The sequence below is a fragment of the Colias eurytheme genome, chromosome 22 (assembly GCF_061535395.1).
Source record: "Colias eurytheme isolate Ceu_HAF_F1 chromosome 22, ilColEury1 Martin Lab GWU primary, whole genome shotgun sequence".
Classification (NCBI taxonomy): domain Eukaryota; kingdom Metazoa; phylum Arthropoda; class Insecta; order Lepidoptera; family Pieridae; genus Colias; species Colias eurytheme.
Window position 1 is genome coordinate 1,968,372 of NC_143001.1, and position 24,468 is coordinate 1,992,839.

Genomic DNA, 24,468 nt, shown 5'->3' on the forward strand with positions numbered 1-24,468 from the left:
CGCCCGCGCAGTCTAAGAAAAACTCGCATAGTTCCCGTTCCCGTGGGATTTCCGGAATAAAACCTATCCTATGTCTCGGGGTAAAAAGTAGCCTATGTCCTTTCTCGGGTATCAAAATATCTCTATACCAAATTTCATGCAAATTGGTTCAGTAGTTAAGGCGTGATTGAGTAACAGACAGACAGACAGAGTTACTTTCGCATTTATAATATTAGGATGGATTTACATACGCCAAAACGTATAAAACTGTATCTTCACCTTTTGTGTTCATTAGGTGCATTAAAAAATGAAATCCAGTTTTAGTCTGATCGAATTTAGTTCTCAGTCCATACAAAATTACAGTCCTTTTCCTACATAACATTAAAGTGGACAAACGGAGCGTCTAGTTAGAGCAAATTGTTTTCCAGTTAATCTAATTGAACGGCCCAAGAGGTTCAACATCAATTTAACTGCAAATGTCCCCAGTTAATGGTGGAAACTTATCTGAGTGAATTACTGTAGCAATGTACTTGTTTTATCTCTTTGAATTAGTGGTAATGTTAAGTAATTTTTAAGTGCTGTTGGAAAACAAAAATTTGTAATATATTATATATAACTAGTGGTCCGCCCCGGCTTCGCCCGTGGTACCTACATGTTTAAACTATCCTATCTCTCAAGTTGGATCGAACTGCACATGGTGTGCGAATTTTATTATAATCGGTTAAGTGGTTTAGGAGTCCATTGAGGACAAACATTGTGACACGAGATTTATATATATTAAGATTATACCAATGATTGTATGTAGTGATTTACTATAACATAACAAGCTTTGCGCCCGCGACTTTGCCCGCGGGTAAAGAAAATTCCCATGGGAATTAGATGTTTCACTATGGTAAAAAGAAGCTCATTTATCTCTCCATAGCCTCTTCACTAACTGCCACATAATTATACCATAAAATTATTATAAAGGCGAAAGTTTGTATGGATGTATGGATGTATGGATGTATGGATGTATGGATGTATGGATGTTTGTTACTCTTTCACGTAAAAACTACTGAACCTATTACAATGAAATTTAGCACACATATAGAGGGTAACTTGGATTAACACATAGGATAGGTTTTATCCCGGAAATCCCACGGGAACGGGAACTATGCGGGTTTTCCTTTGAAAACGCGGGCGAAGCCGCGGGCGGAAATCTAGTTATACCATAAAATTATCACTCAATACTAATATATTTTTTTTTACTTCAAGCCCTTCCTGCAGTATAGCGAAAAGAATATTTATATCGTCATTTCTTAGGAAAAACCTGAATAAACAAATTAGGGTCGGTTAGACTATCGCAACAGCTCGCTCGAAATCGTATGAGAATTAAAAAAATACAAGCCTAGGGAACGAATGTAGGTACAGAACTGTAGTTCTTGAAATTGCATATTTTTCACAAATAAATCTTTAGATATTAAAACCATATTCAAACTAATCTCTTATAGTCTTTATGGAGCCTATACCTACTATCTTCTTTATCTTATATATAAAAATGAATCGCAAAATGTGTTGGTAAGCGCATAACTCGAGAACGGCTGAACCGATTTCGATAATTCTTTTTTTATTATATTCCTTGAAGTACGAGGATGGTTTTTATGTAGAGAAAACGTAAATATGTACCACGGGCGAAGCCGGGGCGGACCGCTAGTAGTATATAAAAATAATGACCCAGTTTATATTTAAATTCAAATCCAGTAACATGCAAACGATTAGCCCAACCACTATGATTATAATAATAGCCGAAACAAAATCTAAGAACTCTATTATCCATACTTAATATTATAAATGCGAAAGTAACTCTGTCTGTCTGTCTGTTACTCAATCACGCCGTAACTACTGAACCAATTTGCATGAAATTTGGTATAACTTTGATACCCGAGAAAGGACATAGGCTACTTTTTACCCCGGGACATAGGATAGGTTTTATCCCGGAAATCCCACGAGAGCGGGAACTATGCGGGTTTTTCTTTGACTGCGCGGGCAAAGCCGCGGGCGGAAAGCTAGTAATAAATAAATAACCGAACAAAATACCAAAGTAATTCTTAAATAATTATTTAAATGATACAAACTTGACAGACGGATGGTAATGAGGCAAGCAACGCCGCGGGCTGGTCATAATATTATTTTTTTGTTTGTATGATTATAGTGCGTTCACATTGAATACTAGTTGAGTGACTCGACTTTCGTATTGAAAGAAACTATATGCATTTACTATGCCACGTGAATTCTTTTGAGTTATGGAAAATCACTTCTTACTACTATTATTATAATAATCTTCTTAATATACATATATAAATCTCGTGTCACAATGTTTGTCCTCAATGGACTCCTAAACCACTTAACCGATTATAATAAAATTCGCACACCATATGCAGTTCGATCCAACTTGAGAGATAGGATAGTTTAAACATGTAGGTACCACATATGTGTGTGTTACGCATTCACGTAAAAAAGTCCATCCAATTTGAATGGAATTTGTCATAGAGATAGATTTTAGTCTGTCTTAATACTTACTTTTTATTCTATTATTTAATGTATTATATAACGTTTGTGTTTGTTACAGATAAAGCTCTAAAGTAAAGCTTCTTATAAAACCTAAATTTTAATATTTCAGAAGTCTGTATTATTTTTAAGTGTTTGGCTACCTTGCAACAGATAATAATTATTGTACACATGAGTTTATTTTTTTCTTTTACTTTTTTTATTTATGTTCACTGTGAGACGTAGAGGAAACAATTGTTAATGTTATTATTGTTTATGTCATTAATTTATGTATACCCCTTTAATTGTTTCTGTAAGATCTCCAAATAAATAAATAAATAATGCTTTCTATACTATTTTTCAAGAAAACTATCTATAGAAGTTGTCGTCGTCGTCGTCGTCGTTTCAGCCGTGGGACGTCCACTGCTGGACAAAGGCCTCCCTCAGGGTTTTCCACCACGACCGGTCACCGGCGGCCTGCATCCAGCGGCTCCCTGCCACTCGGACCAGGTCGTATAGAAGTTGTAGAACATAATAATTATACTAATACAACTAACCCATGTTTAAAATTAAGACATCCAGGAAGTGACGAAATAATTGCGTTTAAACTAATTGTATTTCTGTTCTACAACTTCGTACACAATCAATATAAATACAGCTTTTAAAGGTACACACGAACATACAAATGACTTTCTTGTTTATATTTAGAACAGGTTTAGCGTTTAACTTGGTTTAATGGTCAATAGTGAGTCCGTGACTTTATTTTTATACATAAAAAGTAAATTAACCTGTTTGTACAATCGGAAGATAAAGCACATACATTGGTACGAATTGCTTATCTATACTAATATTATAAAGCTGAAGAGTTTGTTTGTTTGAACGCGCTAATCTCAAGAAACTGGTCCGATTTAAAAAATTATTTCGGTGTTGGATAGCCCATTTATCGAGGAAGGCTATAGGCTATATATATGTAACAACTGGTGATGAACCTTTTTAATAAATAATAATAAATAATAATATGTCATCATACTAAGACCAACAGAAGCGGAACCACGCGGGTGAAACCGCGGAGCGCGGCTAGTAATGTATATACTTACCTCTAAGTACTAGACTAAGTGTCAATTATTTATGCAATTAGACTTCTTCTAGAAGTACTTTTGAATCGTCATGACATAGTTTTACCATTTACCACCGATTCGGAAAGCAGTTATGTTATACGAAAGAATGATATATTTTAGACTGCGAAAAGGAGGTTATACACTAAGGTTATGTTTTCTAGTGTATGTATGTATATTTATTTGTCACGCCCTACAGCCCAAACCGCTGGATGGATATGTGTTGTTGCAAACATCAGAATTGTTGTTGTTACATAGGCTACATAAATTTGCTGTCGTCTTGTTCTATACATCTAAATGTAAAATAAATTTAGGCGTGATTCCAATGTAATTCCAAAGTCCCAAAGCGTTTATTGTAAGGTATTTTTTTAATCTATCCCCTTGACCTAATTTTCAAAGCTTTATAAGATTATTATATTGCATAATATAAAAGCAAAATCATCGAATTTTGTTTTTATTTATTGATATGTTATTCCTCCAGTGACCCATTAAATCCAACACTGAGAAAACGTAACGGCTATAAATAATCAAGTTGCTGCTATTTACAACCGAGTAACTTGCTTCAGAGGGAGCCTGCAAAGTTTGTTGCTAAAATTATACAAGTCAACTTTGTTAACGTATGTTGGTAATATAAGCCCACTAAGGTGGTCAAAAAATACGTATTAAGGGTTTGTTGCTTTTAACCTATTCACTCAGTAAACTTAACAAACCTATTTACTATAGTCAATCGTGTTACTCTTTTAACAATACCCAACGTGCTCTGTTGTTTTAGCAAAGTAATTCAGTGATTTCAAATATGTTGCTTTGTAAAACTAGCTAAGTAACACAATAATGTTAATCATATTTATTGGGTAGGGACAGCCAATCTACTTTGTTACTTCTACTCAATTAAAAATTTGTATACGTAGCCAAGTTACTGGGTACTGTCAATCGTGTTCATTGGGTAACTATAACTAAATGTACTCTGTTCTTTCTAGTCAATTAAGATTGGTATATTTAGCCAAGTTACTTTGAATTCTTAGGCGGGTTTATTAGGTAACCATAGCTAAAATACTTTGTTGCAAGTAATAATTCAAACGACACATATTAAGCTATATATTTTCAGTATAAGCTGACCTGTGAATGTTCGTAAAACCTATACAAGGTGTAAGGGGATATACACATCCGAACAGGGCGTGATGTACTGTTCAGTTTCATCAGTACATCACGCCCTGCTTAGATGTGTACCCCCTTTCTGTATACAATGTGAGGTCAGCTCATACTGAAATATTTATCTAGTTCGATATGTTGTCATTTGTACCATTATTAATGCAGTGGGAAAAATTTTGGCATGTCGGAAAAAAAGCCAATGAAACGTTCATGTAGGAAAACAACACTAATTTTGCCGACACACCAAAAACTTAGAAGAAACTGAAAGAAAATTATGCACATTAAAGAAATTAGCTTTATTCAGTACATGATACAATCATTTCAAGTAACATATCTACTACTTACACTTAAATACTACTACTTTTAAAAATAGTACACAATTCACAATGTCAAGAAACGATACTGGAGTTCTGTGTTTTAATTTTCACAATAACAGGGTGAAATATAAATCATGAGCAAACTTTTAAGGAATGACTCAGACTAAACCTGAACAACTTTAATTAGGTATAGGACCAAATCCAACATCGTAAAAGAAATATCAGCTGTTTCATAATATACAAAAGTGGAATTATCTACTCTGCCAAAATCTACGGAACAGCTGATTTTATTTCGCGATGTTGGAGTTTGTTCTCTAATGAAAGTGGTTTAGGTTTGTTTACATAAAAACAAACAACCATTATGGTAATGTAAGCAAGTTAATACACCTAAATTGTACTTATAAATGTATTTGATAAGTCAAAAGTTTAGGCAAAAACCATAGAATAAGCTAGGAGAATAAGAAATCTTTTTGATCTAATAATTTTATTACAACCCAACAAGTAAATCCGTCATTTTTTTTAAACATTTGAATTTATTCTCATTGAAACATAATTCACATTCGTCTTCGGGAAAATGATCATAAATGCTAAAACTTAAACATTTTTTGCACAAAAAAAAATTTAAGTACAATAAGCTCTTTACATATTGTTCGTTTTCTATTATAAAATATTCTGGTTGAACCTCGTTACAAATTTGATGTGTAGATATGCAGATATCATATCGGAACTATATCGTACCTACCTTATGTAATTTACATATTAAAGTAATAGGTATATGACAATATGATGCTTGATCAGAAGTAACTTACTAATTCAAATTTATTTTTGGTTTGATTGTGGGGAAGCTTTCAGTGATTTCGGTATAGGTATTGTCCTTTGCTTTTCATATCTTTTTCTAGCTGTAAACAAATAAAAAAAAACGTAAGTAAGTATACAAAAGTAATTAAACTAAAGCAGACAAAAAATTCTAAAAAACTTAACTCACCAGAAGATATCCTTTGGGTTTTTTAAGAGCAGCATATTCATTGTATTGAGGTATTGGAGCTATGGTTAACTCTTTTGCAGCAATTAGCCTCGTCTCTGTAGTTTCTTGCCACTTTAGTTCTACGGCTGTCCATGGCTCAGAGATGTTTTTGATCCATAATAGTTTGTCTTCTGCATCTTGCTCTTCTATAATAGTTTGATTAAAATTCAAAATGATGATGAAAAATTATTGTTTTTAGTGTAAATTTGAATCTGCCTTGTAGGTGCTGAGGCGGCGCTTCAACAGACACGTTCGTCACTCGACTATGATTTGATAGAAATGGCCGACTTTGCAGGCTACGCAGCCAATTCCTTGTTTAATTTTTATCAAGTTACTCGGTCAAAAATAGTATTCGCTCCATTGTTAATTGCCGAGCTGTGCTTATGTACCAATAGATAAGTTACTTGTTTGTTTTTAAGTAAGAAACACGGTTATATGCTTCATAGCAAGTGATTTAATTTTAGCCAAATAATATTATGTCTAAATTTAAATGATTTACTTGTCATTCAATGATAATGTAAGCTTGTTTATTTTTAACCAAACTCTGTGTAAATAGTAGCCAACTATAGTTAAGTCTAAAAATAAATAACTTACTTATCATTAAATAATAACGTAAGCTTGTCTATTTTGAACCTAATTCGGTAAAGGTAATATTGACCGAGTCGTTAATTTTGAAATAAATAAGTACTTTTTTAATAATAGCTAAGAATATTTAGCAATACTTGCTTGTATAATACTAGCAAAGCTTTAATGCACATTTTAAATATGTCTTGATTGAATGCAGCAGAATAATTTTTAACCGAGCTAAATTGGTACTTTGCAAAAGCAAAATTTTCTCAGTGAAAGCTAATAAAGTTAATAGCAATAGATAAGACGTAAGAAAACTAGTATTAAAATATATATTTTAAACAAATTCAGTTCCTTTTAAAGCAGACGGAATCGCGATCAATTCCAAGTCACTGATATCAAAATAATATGCAAATACAGAAATACAATACGTTTATTTCGTAATAAAAAATCAAGCCTCGACAAACTTAGCGGTATTGGTACAGTGAGCAAAACAATTACAAGAAATAATAATAATTTGATTTCAATATAATATTATATTTTTAGCCGATTTCAAATAGGAGGCTTCGACTGTATTTTTTGGGTATGTTAACTTTTAACTTTCGACTGGGTAAAATGATTTCGATGATAATTTTTTTTATTTCAAGCTGGTGGCTTCTAGTCATATTTAAAATTAAGTATGTCTTGTTCTTTGAAGGTGGTGAATTTGTCTAAAAATAATAGTTAAACGGTATCAAGGTTACTAAATTATCTTAAATGTATGTTAAAACCATGAATGAAATATAAATATGTACATAAATATTTAAATCAATACGATGCATATATTATTTAAAAATACTTCATATAGCTGCTATTTAAAATTTTAATGATTTATTTATTCTTTTACACAATTTTATTTTATATTATGAAATATTATGTTATTTATTTTTCTGCGCAAACATCTTCAAAAGAAGAATTTCAAGTCGGTAGGAAGTTTAAATCCGTAGGATTTTTCTCTTCAATTCTCTTATTTTCTCAGTAGCAAGAGTAATTTATATGCATTTCATAAACTATTTTACTTATGTATAACGTCAGATACATTCAGTTATAACTTTTCATTTAATTATTTCCTGATGAATTTCCCAAAATAAATTACCAATTACCGTATCATACTACAATAACATACTTTTCTGCTGACGCTCCAAATATTAGGGAAAGCTGCGGTTTGCGGCTGTAACATAGCCGTCTAACGGCGTAGCGGGTCTGGCGAACATTTGTCGATATTAATAATAACAAATAAGCATTTATATCTGTATTCAATTAAATTAAAACTTGTGAGAACAAAAGTACCATTATACACAGTTACAGTTACAGTTAGTAATTAGACTACTGAGTTCCTAGTACCTGAATGTTTGTCAAAGTCGTGTGTTATGAGGTGATTCCTTGATCAATTTTATTTACAGACTAGCGGTCCGCCCCGGCCTCGCCCGTGGTACATATTTCGCAATAAAAGGTAGCCTATGTTCTTTCTCAGGGTCTAAAGATTATCTGTGCCAAATTTCATCAAAATCGGTCCAGTAGTTTATGCGTGAAAACCATACATACATATAAACCTTTCCTCTTTATAATATTAGTATAGATTAGTAGATGTTCAAAGTCATAATTATTTTATAAGTCTTCACTGGAAATAAAACGAATAATGTTGACGACTTATCTAGATTTGGTAGAGCACAGAAGGCTCGACATTCATCACTTACAATTTAATTTAAACATTTAAAGAAAAGCGACCCGTGAAACAGGTGTGAAATATTGGCAAGATTTAGAAATCAAAAACTTTTTAACTGATTTCAAACGTGACTTTATTCATTATATTATTTACCCCGACGCGGACGGACGCGGACGTATTGAACGCTCTACAGCGAGCGTGAGCACGTCTCCCGATGTATAAATCGCGTTCAAAATCCGTTAAATACTATGTTGGGAAGATGATAAGATGCTGTACAGAAAATGTTGCGCCAGTGACTCCATGATCATCTTGTGCTCGATTTCTTATCAAATACGCTAGAATGCTTACTTTGCAAGTTTAATCTATGCGATTAAACTGTGTACAAGTAGAGCAATAATTTTCATACTCTATTGCGATGTTAGATTGATATTTTGTCGCTGTTATAAGTGATATCCGAAGTTATTTACGAAGCCTTGAGTGGACAAAAATAAATTAGGGGGACCACGAAATGTATAGATATAGGATGACTCCTACTTTTGACATAAAAATACTTCAAAATTCAAAATTGTTTATTTGGAATATTAAAACATACAATACAAAAACTTTATGAACGAATACATAACTTTTATTGCAAACATTTAATTTGCGATCACCAAGTTTAATGTAATTATTATTTAGAACGAATAAAATACGTACACATAAAATATATTAATCCTTTTGAAGAATATATACAATACACAGAAAAACGTTATGTTTTACATCAAAGTATTTTACACAGAAAAACCTTATTTTTTTACATCAATTCCATATAAAATGTCTAACGTCGAACCGTTAAAATTGCCACCACTAAAAGGGTGTATGCAATATTATACAACTTGTAGTGATAAAAGCTTATATCCTGATCAATCTAATATATCAGGTTTCGCCGCGGGCTAAAGTATATTCATTGATAATTTCATTAATATTTTATTCAAATGATTTCACGCGAAGCTCATGCACGCGTTGATGTCTTTTACACGGACTGGTTCTGGTTAGTAAGTTTACTGTATGATTGTATGAGGTATTTATTTTAATAAAACAGATGATGTATATGAAGCATTTTGACTTATAATATTCAGGTTTGTTAAAAAGGGTTTAAAATTTTCACTAGGATAGTTTTTTACATGGATTAACTTAGCGATAAAAATATTATATTCATTTAATGCAGTCTAAGTAGGTACTTAAATTACATATTGTTAAAAGGAATTCCTAACAACATTTTGATCTTAAGCGGCAGATAACCCACAGCTTAGCTCGCAAAAACATCATGTTTTCGCCGTATTTCCTTTCCCTTCCATAATATCCTTTCAAGACTGATTTTTGTAGAAAATCCATAAATTTTCTTTAAGTCTTGTCTTTTTATTTAATATAATCGAAGTTAGTTCAGAGTAGAGAGTAGAGTAACAAACACACACACACACATCCTCACAAACTTTCGCATTTATAATATTAGTAGGATTGTATTACTATATTTATCATCATATAAAATATAATATACTATTAGAATTATCTAAGTTGTAGAAATAAGCTAAAGCTTAAAATTGCAATCATGTCATGTGTTGTTTAATGAGTCGTAAATATAATCAAATCTAAATAAACACATATAAAATCAAACAGGTGGACGATCAAATTTTACGATTCCAATCAAGAAACACTAAAATATATAATTATTACTATTAGTAAAAGGTTATCGATGTAATCGATACCTTGAATATACCTAGTGTAAATTTAAAAACTCATATTAAATGAAAAAATAAAACTTGATATGCATTTTATTAGTTTTTCACTTCGATTATTAATATGAAACAATAAATATGATTGATTTTAATATTTCTATCAACTATGCATTTCAATAATTACGAAGTACATACTAGCAAACCGGGCGAACCCCGTTTCGTCACCAGTAGACACCTTTTCTTTGCTATAAACCTCACGGAGCCCGAGACCTTTCCAACGAATGCAAAACCGTGGAAATCGGTTCGTGCATTCTGGAGTTATAGCGTCAGGAAGGAAAACCCGACTTATTTTTTTATATAGTAGATAATAATAATTAAGGTCTGTTTAGACAAAAATCATGTTTATTTTGTATTATTGTTAACTAGTTGTTATTATCATTTTAATTTCTTAACTACGGAAAGTCACAAATGTAGTTTGTGTCAAAAGCTACAATAAACGGGGATAATTTATTCAAACATTTATTCATAGGTAGCTAAACATACAATTTAGTAAAGTGTACATCCTCTTCTTTCTATCTTAATGTAAATATGTAGCTTATATATTAGAATATTACCATATTAATTGTTAATGGCGCAACTATTATTGATGATATAAACCACTTTGAATCTACGATAATTCGATAGATAACAGACAAGAAAATGATAGATTTTCCATAAATCCATACAAATATTTTTAATTTATTCATGGACAAAGGTTAACATACATTTTGTAAATTTTAATTGACGGTAGTTGTTTTATATATCTTTAGATATATTACTTGTATTCAATTGAAAGTTAATATTAAATATTAAAATACTAATAACTCTTACTATAACTCTATAATCATTAAATAATTTAATACGGTTTCCTAGATATTTGCTTTTAAGGAAAACACTATTTTATCTATATTTTGCCGCAGTATTTTTCTATCAAAAATAGTTACTGCAAAAAGAATTTTCCAACCATTCGGACCATTTCGTCAAAACAATCAAACTCTTCAGCTTTATAGAATACTAGCGGTCCGCCCCGGCTTCGACCGTGGTACATATTTCGCAATAAAAGGTAGCCTATGTTCTTTCTCAGGGTCTAAAGATTGTCTGTGCCAAATATCATCAAAATCGGTTGAGAGGTTTAAGCGGGAAAGCGTAACAGACAGACAGACAGAGTTACTTTCGCATTTATAATATTAGTAGGGATTTATTAGTGTAGTTACTAGAAGAAGAAGTCCGAAGTGTTGTTTGTTATGAAGTTATTAAGCTCAATAATTACTCAGATCATTTGAACGAAAATTATATATTTTCTTTATACCTATTTATAAATTAAGGTGCAATATCCACTTATAAACCATAACACAGACATAGTAATGCAATTAAGAAACGTTACAAAACAGACGTGTTTAAGATATTTTTAACGCAACACTAAATAAAACAGGAATTCCAGTTGTAACAGTAATTATTCTCGCAATACTTTACTAGTTAAACATATAAAAATTAATCATATACTAAGAAAAATTGCTTCAGTCGAACAAAGTTAGAAACGTATCCTTCGTCGATGCAAAATTCGCATATTTAATTATTAAAATACAAACATTATTTGATCGTTTATTAGACTTTATATTAATTATTATAACATAGACTTACCACTTACCACAGGTTAAAGCAGTCTCTACAGAGAAGAGTCGCGAAGAAACAATGTAGTTGCCCTTTTAAATTACGTCAAGAATGGGTACATATTATTTTTTTAAACCATTCTCAAACTCTCAATAGGCAATCTTAATACTATTATAAAGGCGAAAGTTTGTAAGGATGTATGGATGTATGGATGTTTGTTACTCTTTCACGTAAAAACTACTGAACCGATTACAATGAAATTTAGCACACATATAGAGGGTAACCTGGATTAACACATAGGATAGGTTTTATCCCGGAAATCCCACGGGAACGGGAACTATGCGGGTTTTCCTTTGAAAACGCGGGCGAAGCCGCGGGCGGAAATCTAGTATCATCATATAAGGAACATCAGTTTAATATTATGCTTGCTATAAACTATTAACTGTATCCCACGTAATTTAAAAGAATCAAAAATACCTACCTATTATATATTGCAATACTAGATATTATTAAATAAATTTAATTCATAAATAAATGTATTACAACTCAAATGTTTTATGACACATTCGTAATAATATTTCACGCCCGTATTAAAAATTATTTATATAAAAAATTCCAATCGTAAGCAATCGATCAACATCATATAACATTACTCGTATCGCTGGATTTAATTATTGAAAAATAGGATACAATGAACACACGTGACAATAAATCAATTCATAATATATATAAATTATTAATTGCGAGAAATACCAGAGAAATAAATGGATCTGAGAAATGTACTTATGTATTTAATTTTCCTTAATAACTGTTCCTTTATATACTTCTAAGATCTTATAATTTTCAATATTACTATAACAATAGTTTTCCCCTTATTTGACAGTTTAATAATTCCTCAAACAACATATTGTTACATTGTTACATTTTAGTAATTGCATTGAAGTGAAACTTCTTTATCTCTATTTAGGCGCATTGAGAGTAAAATACGCGACCTTGAAGTCATGGCAATACCATCACGTCATGGAGTAAGGCGACGACTTTAGTGTCTTTGAATCTTGCCAAAGAATTTTCACTTCTGACACGTATGATCGTCACACACGCTTTTTTGTATATTTTTTCGTTTTCTATATAATAAAAAATTAAATATGTAACATTAATTATTCCTATACTTTCAATACATTAACATTAGCATCTGCTAAATGCCGCTCTATCCACCCTTAAACTCAATGTGTCATGAACATATTTCCTAAAATTCGCTAAAAATAACTACACATATTACACGTTCATATTCTATTAATAGACCAACAAAAGTAATTGTAACAGATTAACCGTAGATTCACGTTAGATGTATAAAAACGTACATACTCTCAAATAGGTAAAGGTATGGTCCATTATATGAGGACAGTTGATGCTGGGATCTCAGAGAGAGCGCACGTGCTGTGCTTTTCATTAAAATCGTGTGTCGTATAGTGATGTGATGTGTTTTGTGTTTTGAGGTAATATTTTAAATAAAGTCATATATCAAATATGTTTTAAGGAAAAATGACTAACAAATTTTGTTAATGAATTTTCAATTTTTTTTGAGTTACAAAATTGGTAAAGTCCTTAAATATGGAAATGAACATGATAACATACGAAAAAGTCGGAAAAATAAAGTATTTCGTAAATTGACAAAAGTAGTTATAAGTAGAGATGCTTAATTACTAACGAAAAAGTATTATCTAGTATAACTCATGAAGAAAAATGCTAAAAAAATGTTTTAAAGTAAGTTCTCTATATGTTTATCGAACGCTTTAAGATCGTATATACAATTTCTTCGAAGCAGGTGCATATTGAAGATGACATGTTATCGATACATTTGCATTTATAGTCAACATTCTTAACTATATGCAGAAATCTCGTATAAAATGTAAAAGCGTGAAATTAATATTTATTTAAACAATAAAATGTCTAAAACATTAAAATAGTAGCTCGTGATCAATATTAAAATTATAAAACAGGTAAGTGGTTTAAATTTATTGTTTCTATTAGAAAAATATAGAATTTCTTGATTTGTTTTTATTTCTGTCTACTTACATTTCAAATTAGTTTTTTACTTGCAAATCTATTATTTTTTTGTTTCTGTAAAGATTGTTTTGTTGCACGAAAACTTAACTTAAATTAATTGAATAATTTAGCTATAACTAGCTTTCCGCCCGTGCCTTCGCCTGCGTTTTCAACGAAAAACCTGCATAGTTGAAATTCACGAGGGATTTCCGGGATTAAACCTATCCTATGTGTTAAATGTGTTAAGTACATATAGAGATATGTGTGCTAAATTTCATTGTAATCGGTTTTGTAGTATTTGCGTGAAAGAGTAACAAACATACACACACATCCATCCTCACAAACTTTCGCGTTTATAATATTAGTAGGATTTCTAGCTCTGTTCAAGATAAAACCTTTTAATAACATGTGTACCGCAATTTTTAAAAAGTTTTTAAAAACTCACTAATTGAGGAAGCTTCTATACCTTTTTATTATTATAAAATACTACAATGTTTCTATTTTCTTCCGTGCTACATATTTAGCACATCCATTATAGTAGGGGAGGCCAAGAGGGGGATTTTGGGATTTACTCGAGCGCGTCAGATTACTATAAGGGACGGTACCTTAGCTATTCATTAGTACCTCTAGTCAATATGAGCAGTAGTGGTTGGTGGGTGCGCTCAGGGGCCCCGCTGGAAAATTTGAATAATCCATAATTCCCTAAGGTTGAGCTCGAATCGTCAGATTAGCGAAATGGGGACTTCAAATTCAAATTCAAATTCAAATTTCTTTATTTGCAGAATGTACATTTACAAAGATGTTAGGTAGATACATATTACATAGGCTCTTAAACATTCTGGCTCTTAATTGAGCATGCAAATATATTATAAATTACAATAAACAATTTTATATTACACAACACTTATAGATCCCATTAACATTATATACCTATATATTAAATTATAGCAGCTATCATAAATTTTTACAAACAAATATTTCGGTCGAATATTCGGTTCGGAAATTAGTTTTTTTTACATAATATTATTATAATAAACTAGCGGTCCGCCCCGGCTTCGCCCGTGGTACATATTTACGTTTTCTCTACATAAATACCATCCTCGTACTTCAAGGAATATAATAAAAAAAGAATTATCGAAATCGGTTCAGCCGTTCTCGAGTTATGCGCTTACCAACACATTTTGCGATTCATTTTTATATATAAGAAAGATAAAGATACAAAAGTCAATACAATATTTAAGCCTAAGCCAAGTCCTCGTTCATCTTACATGTCAGAAATTCATTCACCGTATAAAAGCATTTTTGTTTCAGAAATGAAGTAATCCTCCATTTAAATTTATTAAGATTACAACTCCTTATATTTGGGGGAAAGTGATTATAGATTTTTATAGCCATTCCTTGACAATTGGCACAAAATAATTTTGATTTACACATGGGGAAGCGTAGTCGGGTGGGATCCCTAGTCTGAAACAGGCAGTCTTTTTCAAAAGTAACAAAATGATATGTATGTTTTTTTACGAAAAGAGCTATCTCGAGAATATAAAGGCAAGCTACAGTCAGGATCTGTAACCTTCGAAATATCGGTCTGCAACTATCGAGGGGTCCTATTCCTGTTATAGCTCTGACACACTTTTTTTGAGCTAGAAAAGCTTGGTGTACGTCAGTAGAATTACCCCATATTAAAATACCATATCTCAATATAGAGCCAACATAGCCGTGGTAAGCAACAATAGCGGCCCTTTCTGAAACCACATTACGTAATTTTCTTAGAGCATACACGAATCTATGAAGTCGTGATGCAACTGTTTGAATTTGCGATTTCCAATTACAATTCTTGTCAATAATAACACCTAAGAACTTAGTTTCTGCAAGCTCGGTCATTGATGTTCCGCGAAAAGTTAAATGTAGTGAGGTTGTTTTATTTTTATAATTGTGAAATTGAATAAAGTTTGTTTTACCTATATTAATGTTTAAATCATTAGTTTCTAACCATTCTATTACATTTTTAATTGTGTTATTAATAACGGATTGGTAGTCAGTAAGTTTGTTATCGGCAATAATAATTGATACATCATCAGCAAACAGTACACATTTATGCGGTGTTATATTGGGCAAATCGTTTATATATAGGAGGAATAATAAAGGTCCAAGGACGCTTCCTTGCGGCACTCCACTTCTGTTATATTTAGGAGCGGATCTGTGCATTCTAACGTTTAGATCCGAGTGTGCGTGGGCTATTTCTACGTATTGTTGACGATTTTTTAAATAGCTTTCGAGCCAATCAAGTGCTGGTCCTCTTATTCCATACAGATTACATTTATGGAGAAGAATATTATGATTAACAAAATCAAAAGCCCGACTCATATCCAAGAAGATCGCTGTAACCTTTTCTCGCTTGTCCATATGCTCGATCAATGTTTTTACTAAATAGAATGTAGCCAATGACGTTGATTTGTTTCTTTGAAACCCACACTGCTCTTCTTTAATTATGTTAAATTTTTCTAAAAATGAATTTAATTTCCTATACATAGCTTTTTCAAATACCTTCGCTAGAATCGGGATCAGAGTTATGGGTCTGTAATTGTTAAGCATCTGTTTATCACCTTTTTTATAGACAGGCTTAACTATAGATATCTTTAGGCAGTCTGGAAAAGTGCCCTGTTCAAAGGAAAGGTTTATAAGGTGAGTAATAACGTCTGTCAGTTCTGTCTTGCAGTGCTTTAAAACGTGGGTTGTAATAGAGTCGTACCCAGCGGCTTTAGTATTTTTAAGGGATGCTATTATTGAAGATATCTCTAGAGTAGTACAGGGTGTCAGAAATATAGATGAATTCGATGTTTGAACACAACTAAAGTCTGGTGCTAATCCAGTTCTTGTTTGCGTTATGTTAGTAAAGTGGCTATTGAATTCATTGGCTATTTGATTCGTGTCAGTGACAATTTTTCCGTTAGCTTTGATTGGACCTATTTCATCAAATGACCGCACCTCATCTATCTTCTTTTTGATTAAATTCCAAGTTGCTTTAGACTTATTAAGTGCATTATTTAAGTAGTTTATGTTGACAAGCCTCTTGGAAGTCTTTACACATTTTTTTAGTATTTTACCGTAGTCTCCCTGTAGTTTTTTGTTTTCAGAAGTTTTATTTTTGTAATAGTTATAAATAAGTTGGCGTTTGGTTTTGCAGGATTTCCTGAGGCCTTTCGTTATCCATTTAGGTGCATGGTTATTACAACTTACTTTAATTTTAATAAATGGAAAGTAGAGATTATAGAATAGTACTAGATTACTGTGAAATTCTTCGCACGCTTTATTACTATTTAACTCCTCGTATACATTACTCCAAGTCAGGTTAGACATGCCATCTCGGAATTTGGATAGATTTTCCTTACAATAATCTCTTCTTTTAATGAACCAATGTATAATTTTTGGATTAGTTTTTGTAATAGGTACCGAGAGTGATTGACCAGTGTTATGATCAGAAAGATACAATTGGTGTACATCACCCTTCGCCCAATCTATATTGCTAATTATATGATCAATACAGGTCTGCTGCCTTGTAGGTTTTGTAATGTGCATTTTTAAGTTATAATTCAATATTATAATATTATTGTATTTGTCATATTATTAATTTTTAAAATGTTGATGTTAAAATCACCACAAAGTATAAGTTTTCTATCTTTTTTATGTAAAAGCCGATGCAGGAGTAATTCGAGTTTCTTGAAGAAGTCCGATAGATTTGAGTTTGGTGTCCTATATATGCATATAACAGTATAGTCTAATTTAGGAATTTCAACGCCACAGCTCTTATATTGTAATTAACCCCCCCATATATTAATCTGACGCGCTCGAATAATATTACTTGAATTTTTTACCCTTTCTTTATAGCGATTAAATCGCCACTTAAATCGTCAGATTAACGTATACTTTTTTTCAGTGACGTCCTGGAGCATGCAAAATATCAATATCTAACGCGCTTGAGTATTTCCAAGCCAATTTTTTTCTTTTTTAAATTAAAAAAAATCAAAAAACCCTTCCCCACCGCTAAAAGTGAAAACATTATAGGACCTTTTTTTCTCGCTATGGTCTAATCTACCAATTCTAATAGGTTCCCGTGACGCTCGAGTAAATCCACATTTAGCATCCTGGGCTCCCCTACTATTACAACAAATTAATATCTTTATTTCCATAGAAACATCAGCGTTTACTACAGTAATAAGATAAAATAATATAACTCGGTAATGTTCTAGAAACTATTTCAGTGTCCAATAGTTTATTTGTATTAGTATGAATCTTATTAGAAAATTATTTACAAGCATTTTATAAGAAAAGTTATAAGTATTTTTAACTTTGTAATTTTTATATAACAAGTTGTATCATCAGGCTTAGCTCGCTATAAATGACATTTGAAGGGATAAGAATATTTATTTGAAGTCTCTGTCACATATAATTTTAGATTCGAACATTCATAACCACTTTTACTGTGTACACTATTAATATAGAAATTTAGTAATTTTTCCCGGTTGGCAAACTTTAAAATTCTTATATTATTCACGAAGACCAATCCTTGAGTGAATTAATACTAATTTATTTATTAAATACAAAAGAATAATAATATTAGACGTCAGCTCTACAATTATCGATTTTCTTTTGATCTGTTTATCTAAAAGCTACAACTATAAATATATAGAATTGCCGGTTCTTCTCCATAGATACTGCTTTCCGAATCGGTGGTAAATGTAAAAAATATGTAATGATGATTCAATTGTGCTTCTAGAAAAAGTCTAATTGAATAAATAAATGTGTAAGTTTGAGTTTGAGTTTATATTTAAAACTACGAAAGTATGGAACGAAAATTACAGCAATAAAAAGGCAAATTAATAACTCATTATTTAAAAATCAAGCATGCTTCATACTATTATAAAAAAATCGAATTGTTTCTCCAAAACCATATATAAAACGTATATAAAAAACTCTATATAAAAAAGAATGTGCGTCACATTACCACCACACGATTAATAAAAGAATACGTTCAAAATTTTATAGACCAAAAAGTGACATAAAATTTTGACATGTTAAAACTTAATTTGTATTTGAGGTTAAAGATGCAGTTTTGAATGACGTGCCACCAGCTGTTTTTCGTTTTGCTGTTTTTATTGTGGATTAACCTTTTCCAATATTTAAATATTATTTATTTCTTAATGTAGAGCTAAATAAAAAACACGAAAAATATTAGTAAAAAAAAATATCGGTCGGACACAATTTTTAATAAGATTTAAGAACTTTAAAATATTGCCTCATCGAATAAAAATGATGTCAAATGCATGATACATACAAGTATTAGGTATATTTTATGAATTTGCCTCTCAGTACCATCGTAGCTCCGAAACTAATAAGCTCATATGTATTATGAGTAGATACGTTTCGTCAATAAAAAATGTTACTCAAATAGACTCGATTTCAATTTTCTTTTTATTTACGAAATACAGTCAATTTTATTTTAGCTAGTTCTAAGTTGATTACAGCCAATTTTAGCCAGTACTAGATTCAAACATACGTTTCAAATACTAGCTGCGCCTCGCGATTTCCTCGATAAATGTGCTATCTAACACCGAAAGAATTTTTCAAATCAGACCAGAAGTTCCTGAGATTAACGCGTTCAAACAAACAAATAAACTCTTCAGCTTTATAATGTTTTATGTATATATTATATAGTATAGAAATAGATAATTAATAAACAACCTATTGTACTGTAAAATCACATTAAGGAAATATCCTTTGTCACCGGTAGTGCAGTTGTCACGTTTATTCCATAAAAGGTAATCAAAGTCATATTTATAGAAAGGCGATATGAATTTTCAGTATTTAATTTTATTAAAAGGTATATTGTTGATATTGACCCTGGTTTCGCTTTTACTATAGGAAATAACTTTACATTAGGAATCGACTTTGTTAGAAAATAATTCTCGGTATTGCAAGTAGAATTATTTCAAAATTTATGAGACATGACATAATACAATATATATGACAACTAGCGGTCCGCCCCGGCTTCGCCCGTGGTACCTACATGTTTAAACTATCCTATCTCTCAAGTTGGATCGAACTGCACATGGTGTGCGAATTTTATTATAATCGGTTAAGTGGTTTAGGAGTCCATTGAGGACAAACATTGTGACACGAGATTTATATATATTAAGATTATTGAACTATTTATTTAAGATGGAGTGAGTCATACAAAGTTTTATGTTTAAATTACTAAAGGAATTTAACGTTAATCCATTTGAAATGCTATTTTTCATCTGCAGTTTTTGCATTAATAAAAAGAAGTGTTACAACCTGCTAAAGTTTTTGGGAATATCATTCAGAAGTAGAAAGAACAACAATACCTTCTAATATATTAAATGCGATATTAACTTTGTCTATCTGTCTGTTTGGCACTTCTTCGTGCTGAACTACTGAACCGATTTAAATGAAATTTGGTACAAAGATAGTTTGAGACCCACAGGAACAGGAACAATGCGGGTTTTCGTTTTACTACGCAGAAGAAACCGAGGGTGGAAAACTAGTTCTCAATATGTCTGGCAGAAGGTTAAAGATATTGGATACCATACATACATAACAGAAGATGTTTTTACTAGTTATCTTAATATATATAAATCTCGTGTCACAATGTTTGTCCTCAATGGACTCCTAAACCACTTAACCGATCATAATAACATTCGCATACCATGTGCAGTTTGATTTAACTTGAGAGATAGGATAGTTTAAACATGTAGGTACCACGGGCGAAGCCGGGGCGGACCACTAGTATTTATATATATATTTTTTCTAAATTGAACATTATACGACCTCTGTTTTAAGTACAAACTTACATAGTGTTCGTTCACCTATACCAAATACGCAGCTTGCCCGCGATGGCCGCGCTATTAGAATTTCAAATGTACTGGACCAAATCGTGCGCTAGACTTGCACTTAGACAGGACATCTAGAGATAGTGTAGAATCTAAAGGATATGGAATTGAAACGTGTTAATGGGGAAGATATTTTGCAAAGTATTTAACTACTAGATTTCCGCCCGCGGCTTCGCCCGCGTTTCCAAAGGAAAACCCGCATAATTCCCGTTCCCGTGGGATTTCCGGGATAAAACCTATCCTATGTGCTAATCCAAGTTACCCTCTATATGTGTGCTAAATTTCATTGTAATCGGTTCAGTAGTTTTTACGTGAAAGAGTAACAAACATCCATACATCCATACATATATGTATTAGAATATTAGATATTAGATGTTCTGTAGGTTTCTTCTCTTGTCTTAAGTCTATCCTACTAATATTATAAATGCGAAAGTTTGTGAGGATATGTATGTTTGTGTTTGTTACTCTTTCGCGCAAATACTACTGAACCGATTAGGTACAATTAAATTAAGAACACATATAGAGTGTATCTTGGATTAACACATAGGATAGGTTTTATCCCGGAAAACCCACGGGAACAGGAACTATGCAGGTTTTTCTTTGAAAACGGGGGCGAAGCCGCGGGCGGAAAGCTAGTTTCATAATAAATAGATCTATCTATAATAGATCTCTATAGAGTTAAGTATTGTATGTTTTGGTTTTAATTCAAAAATCTTATGCGGGCTACTCACATACCTGCAGGAGGGGCAATTTAGAGAACAACTGAAATTGCTCCGACCGCCGTGCAACCGAGGTTGTTCCAATATTGCCCCTGCGGCTGGTACGTGAGTAGCCGGCTTTATAAAAATGTTTATTATGTTATATTTTAACTTATGTTATAAAATTCTCGACTTATAGGGTACAAAATAATCATATTTTTAATTTTTGTAAATTAATTAGATAATAAAAACAAGTACGAATTATTATTACCTACCTACAATTACGATGTGATATTGTTTGAATTAAATGCAGACAATGTCGCGTGCATAAACTAGTTATTAAAAAAAATATAGAAATATATATCTAACAAGATAGCTCGTCTGTACGTCTGTCAACAGAAAATCTATAATCCATTTTAGCTCTTGACTCTTGCACATGATTATTATCCTATTATCTTGACTATGTTTTCTGTGACAATGCTTTTTTTCTAGTTAGATGGTAAAACCACAGTATTACAATATTATAGGAAATATGGTAATACTGTGGTAAAACTTTCAGGCAAAACGTACCATGCTTAAATAAAACAGTTGATAAATTTACACATTACTCTCTTCAAACATATTCCTCCTGGTACATTGTTAGAAATTTTATGTATTTATTGATATAAAGCCTAGCCTAGCCTTCCTCGATAAATGGGCTTGAAAAAAACTTCTGGTAACAGTATAACATGATAGTATACATAGTCTATACTAGCTGTGCCTTGGTCTTAGCGTGATGATAATATATAAACCTCCTCGATAAATGGGCTATCTACCGAAAGAATTTTTCAAATCGGACCGGTAGTTCCTGAGAGTAGCGCGTTCAAACAAACAAACTCTTCAGCTTTATAAGTAAGTACAGATTCGTTTGTAAAATTCGTTAGAATGAGGTCTAAACTACCTACAATAAAAACAGAGAAATCATTATTAAGTTTGTTTTTCTAATTTTAAATGTTACCCACATTATAATATTTGTTTATTGTTTTTCGACAATGAATTTTAAACAGGTGTAGGTAATAAAATTAAGGTTGCTTTTTAGATATTTTTATTAGTATGTACATAATAAAATAAGCATGTGATTAATATTAATTTTATATTTGATTAAGATATTAACTACATATTCACTATATCTATACCTAATCTGATGAGTTTGTTTGTTTGAACGCAGCAGATTAGCATTTCGGGAACTACTGATCCGATTTGAAAAATTCTTATGGTGTTAGATAGTCTATTTATCGAGGAAGGCTATAAGCTATATGTCATTTCGCTAAGACCAACAGGAGCGGAGCACTGCGGGTAAAACCGCGGATCACAGCTTGTCATAGATATAATAATATTGAAATTTATATGTATGCCTACAAATACCAATATTGTAACAGCTCTATATCATATCATTTACAAACGAAACTAATTGAATATAATATTATAAATTACTAGATTTCCATCGCGGATTCGCCCGCGTTTTCAAAGCACGCATAGAACCCGTTCCTGTAGAATTTCTGGGATAAAAATTTGCTTATGTCTTATTCCAGGTCTTCAGCTATCTACATACCACATTTTATTGTGATCGGTTCAGTACTATTTGCGTGAAAGAGTAACAAACATCCATCCATCCTCACAAATTTTCGCATTTATTATATTACTAGTGGTCCGTCCCGGCTTCGCCCATGGTACCTACATTTTTAAACTATCCTATCTCTCAAGTTGGATCGAACTGGACATGGTGTGCGAATTTTATTATAATCGGTTAAGTGGTTTAGGAGTCCATTGAGGACAAACATTGTGACACGAGATTTATATATATACATATTAGAATAGTGGGATAATGTTAAAAATAAATAAGTAATGGGTTAAAAATCAAAATCTAACGCTGAATCACAAAGTTTAAATAAACTATGATACATAACATATCCAATTGATTGCCAAACCATAAATAAATCAAATAAATTAATAATATAAATAAAAATTTAAATTTAAAACCACAGAAGCGATGTATCTATCTAATTGGCCATAAACTAATAAATAGTCGTAGAGGATTGTAAATCAAGATAATTAATAGATTCTGCGTATATAGGAAAGAAGATGATTGATAAATTAATTGAAATAATATATATGTGATTAAGTAATAAATATCAATATGGTCAGGACTGGAAATTGGCAAACCTACGGATTTGTGGGTTTATTTGGAAATAGATTATTAATGTATACTTAGTTTTATACAATAAAAATACTCGGAAAGTATGTGGGAGAAATAGTTTGTAGATTTCATGTCTTGTGTTCATTAGTCCATTTTGTATGAGTAGGTCACGTAAATGATATAATAAATAATGGTAAAAACTCGGCAAGTTAATGTTATGAAAATGCTACTATTATGTAAATACAACTAATTGTTTTGATTTGTAAATTGTATAATTTTCTGCATTGTTTCCAATAAAACCTTCTTAGTTTTCGAATTTCCTCTCTCGTAGAATAATTCGGATACCTTGTTAAGGGCCGATTTTTCAATTCCTGTTTAAAACTTATCCGTCCAATAAAGTACAGTTTACGTGACATTTTAATATCATCGTGTAATACTTTATTGGACGGATAAGTTTAACCAAGCATTGAAAAATCGGCCCTAAGTCGCATGAACCAAAATGACATTATCAAACTCAACATGCGATCAGACAAATGTCATAGTATAAACAAATCCAATGTATTTATATACGCAAAAAATCTAACAGTTCACAGTTTTTGTTCCAATAATCCGTTTAAACCTTTTTGTACACTTAAGTGAGGATTAACGGCACGGCAGTTTATTTTTTGCGAAGTGACCAATTAGAAAATGTTCTCATACCATTTTTAACCGACTTGGAAAAAGATGTTTATATCAATTAATTTATTTTATATATACGTATGCTATGAGTAATGTGTAGATTGTAGAAAATTGCTAGGTGCTACATTTATTCTCTAAATATAAAGAAAATATTTATAACATTAGTATGGTTTTATAACAAAAATGTCCCTGATTTAATGTTGATAAATAGGTCA

General features: G+C 31.6%; 1 protein-coding gene across 1 annotated transcript in view; it reads left to right on the top strand.

Annotated features, from left to right (window-relative positions):
- The first annotated feature begins 13,150 nt into the window (after positions 1 to 13,150).
- Positions 13,151 to 24,468, top strand: part of LOC149898557 (protein Wnt-7b-like) — a 76,188-nt gene continuing 64,870 nt past the window's right edge. The window contains exon 1 of the mRNA XM_090115048.1: positions 13,151 to 13,243. The gene's annotated coding sequence lies outside the window, so the exon portion shown is untranslated. The remainder of the gene's footprint in view (positions 13,244 to 24,468) is intronic.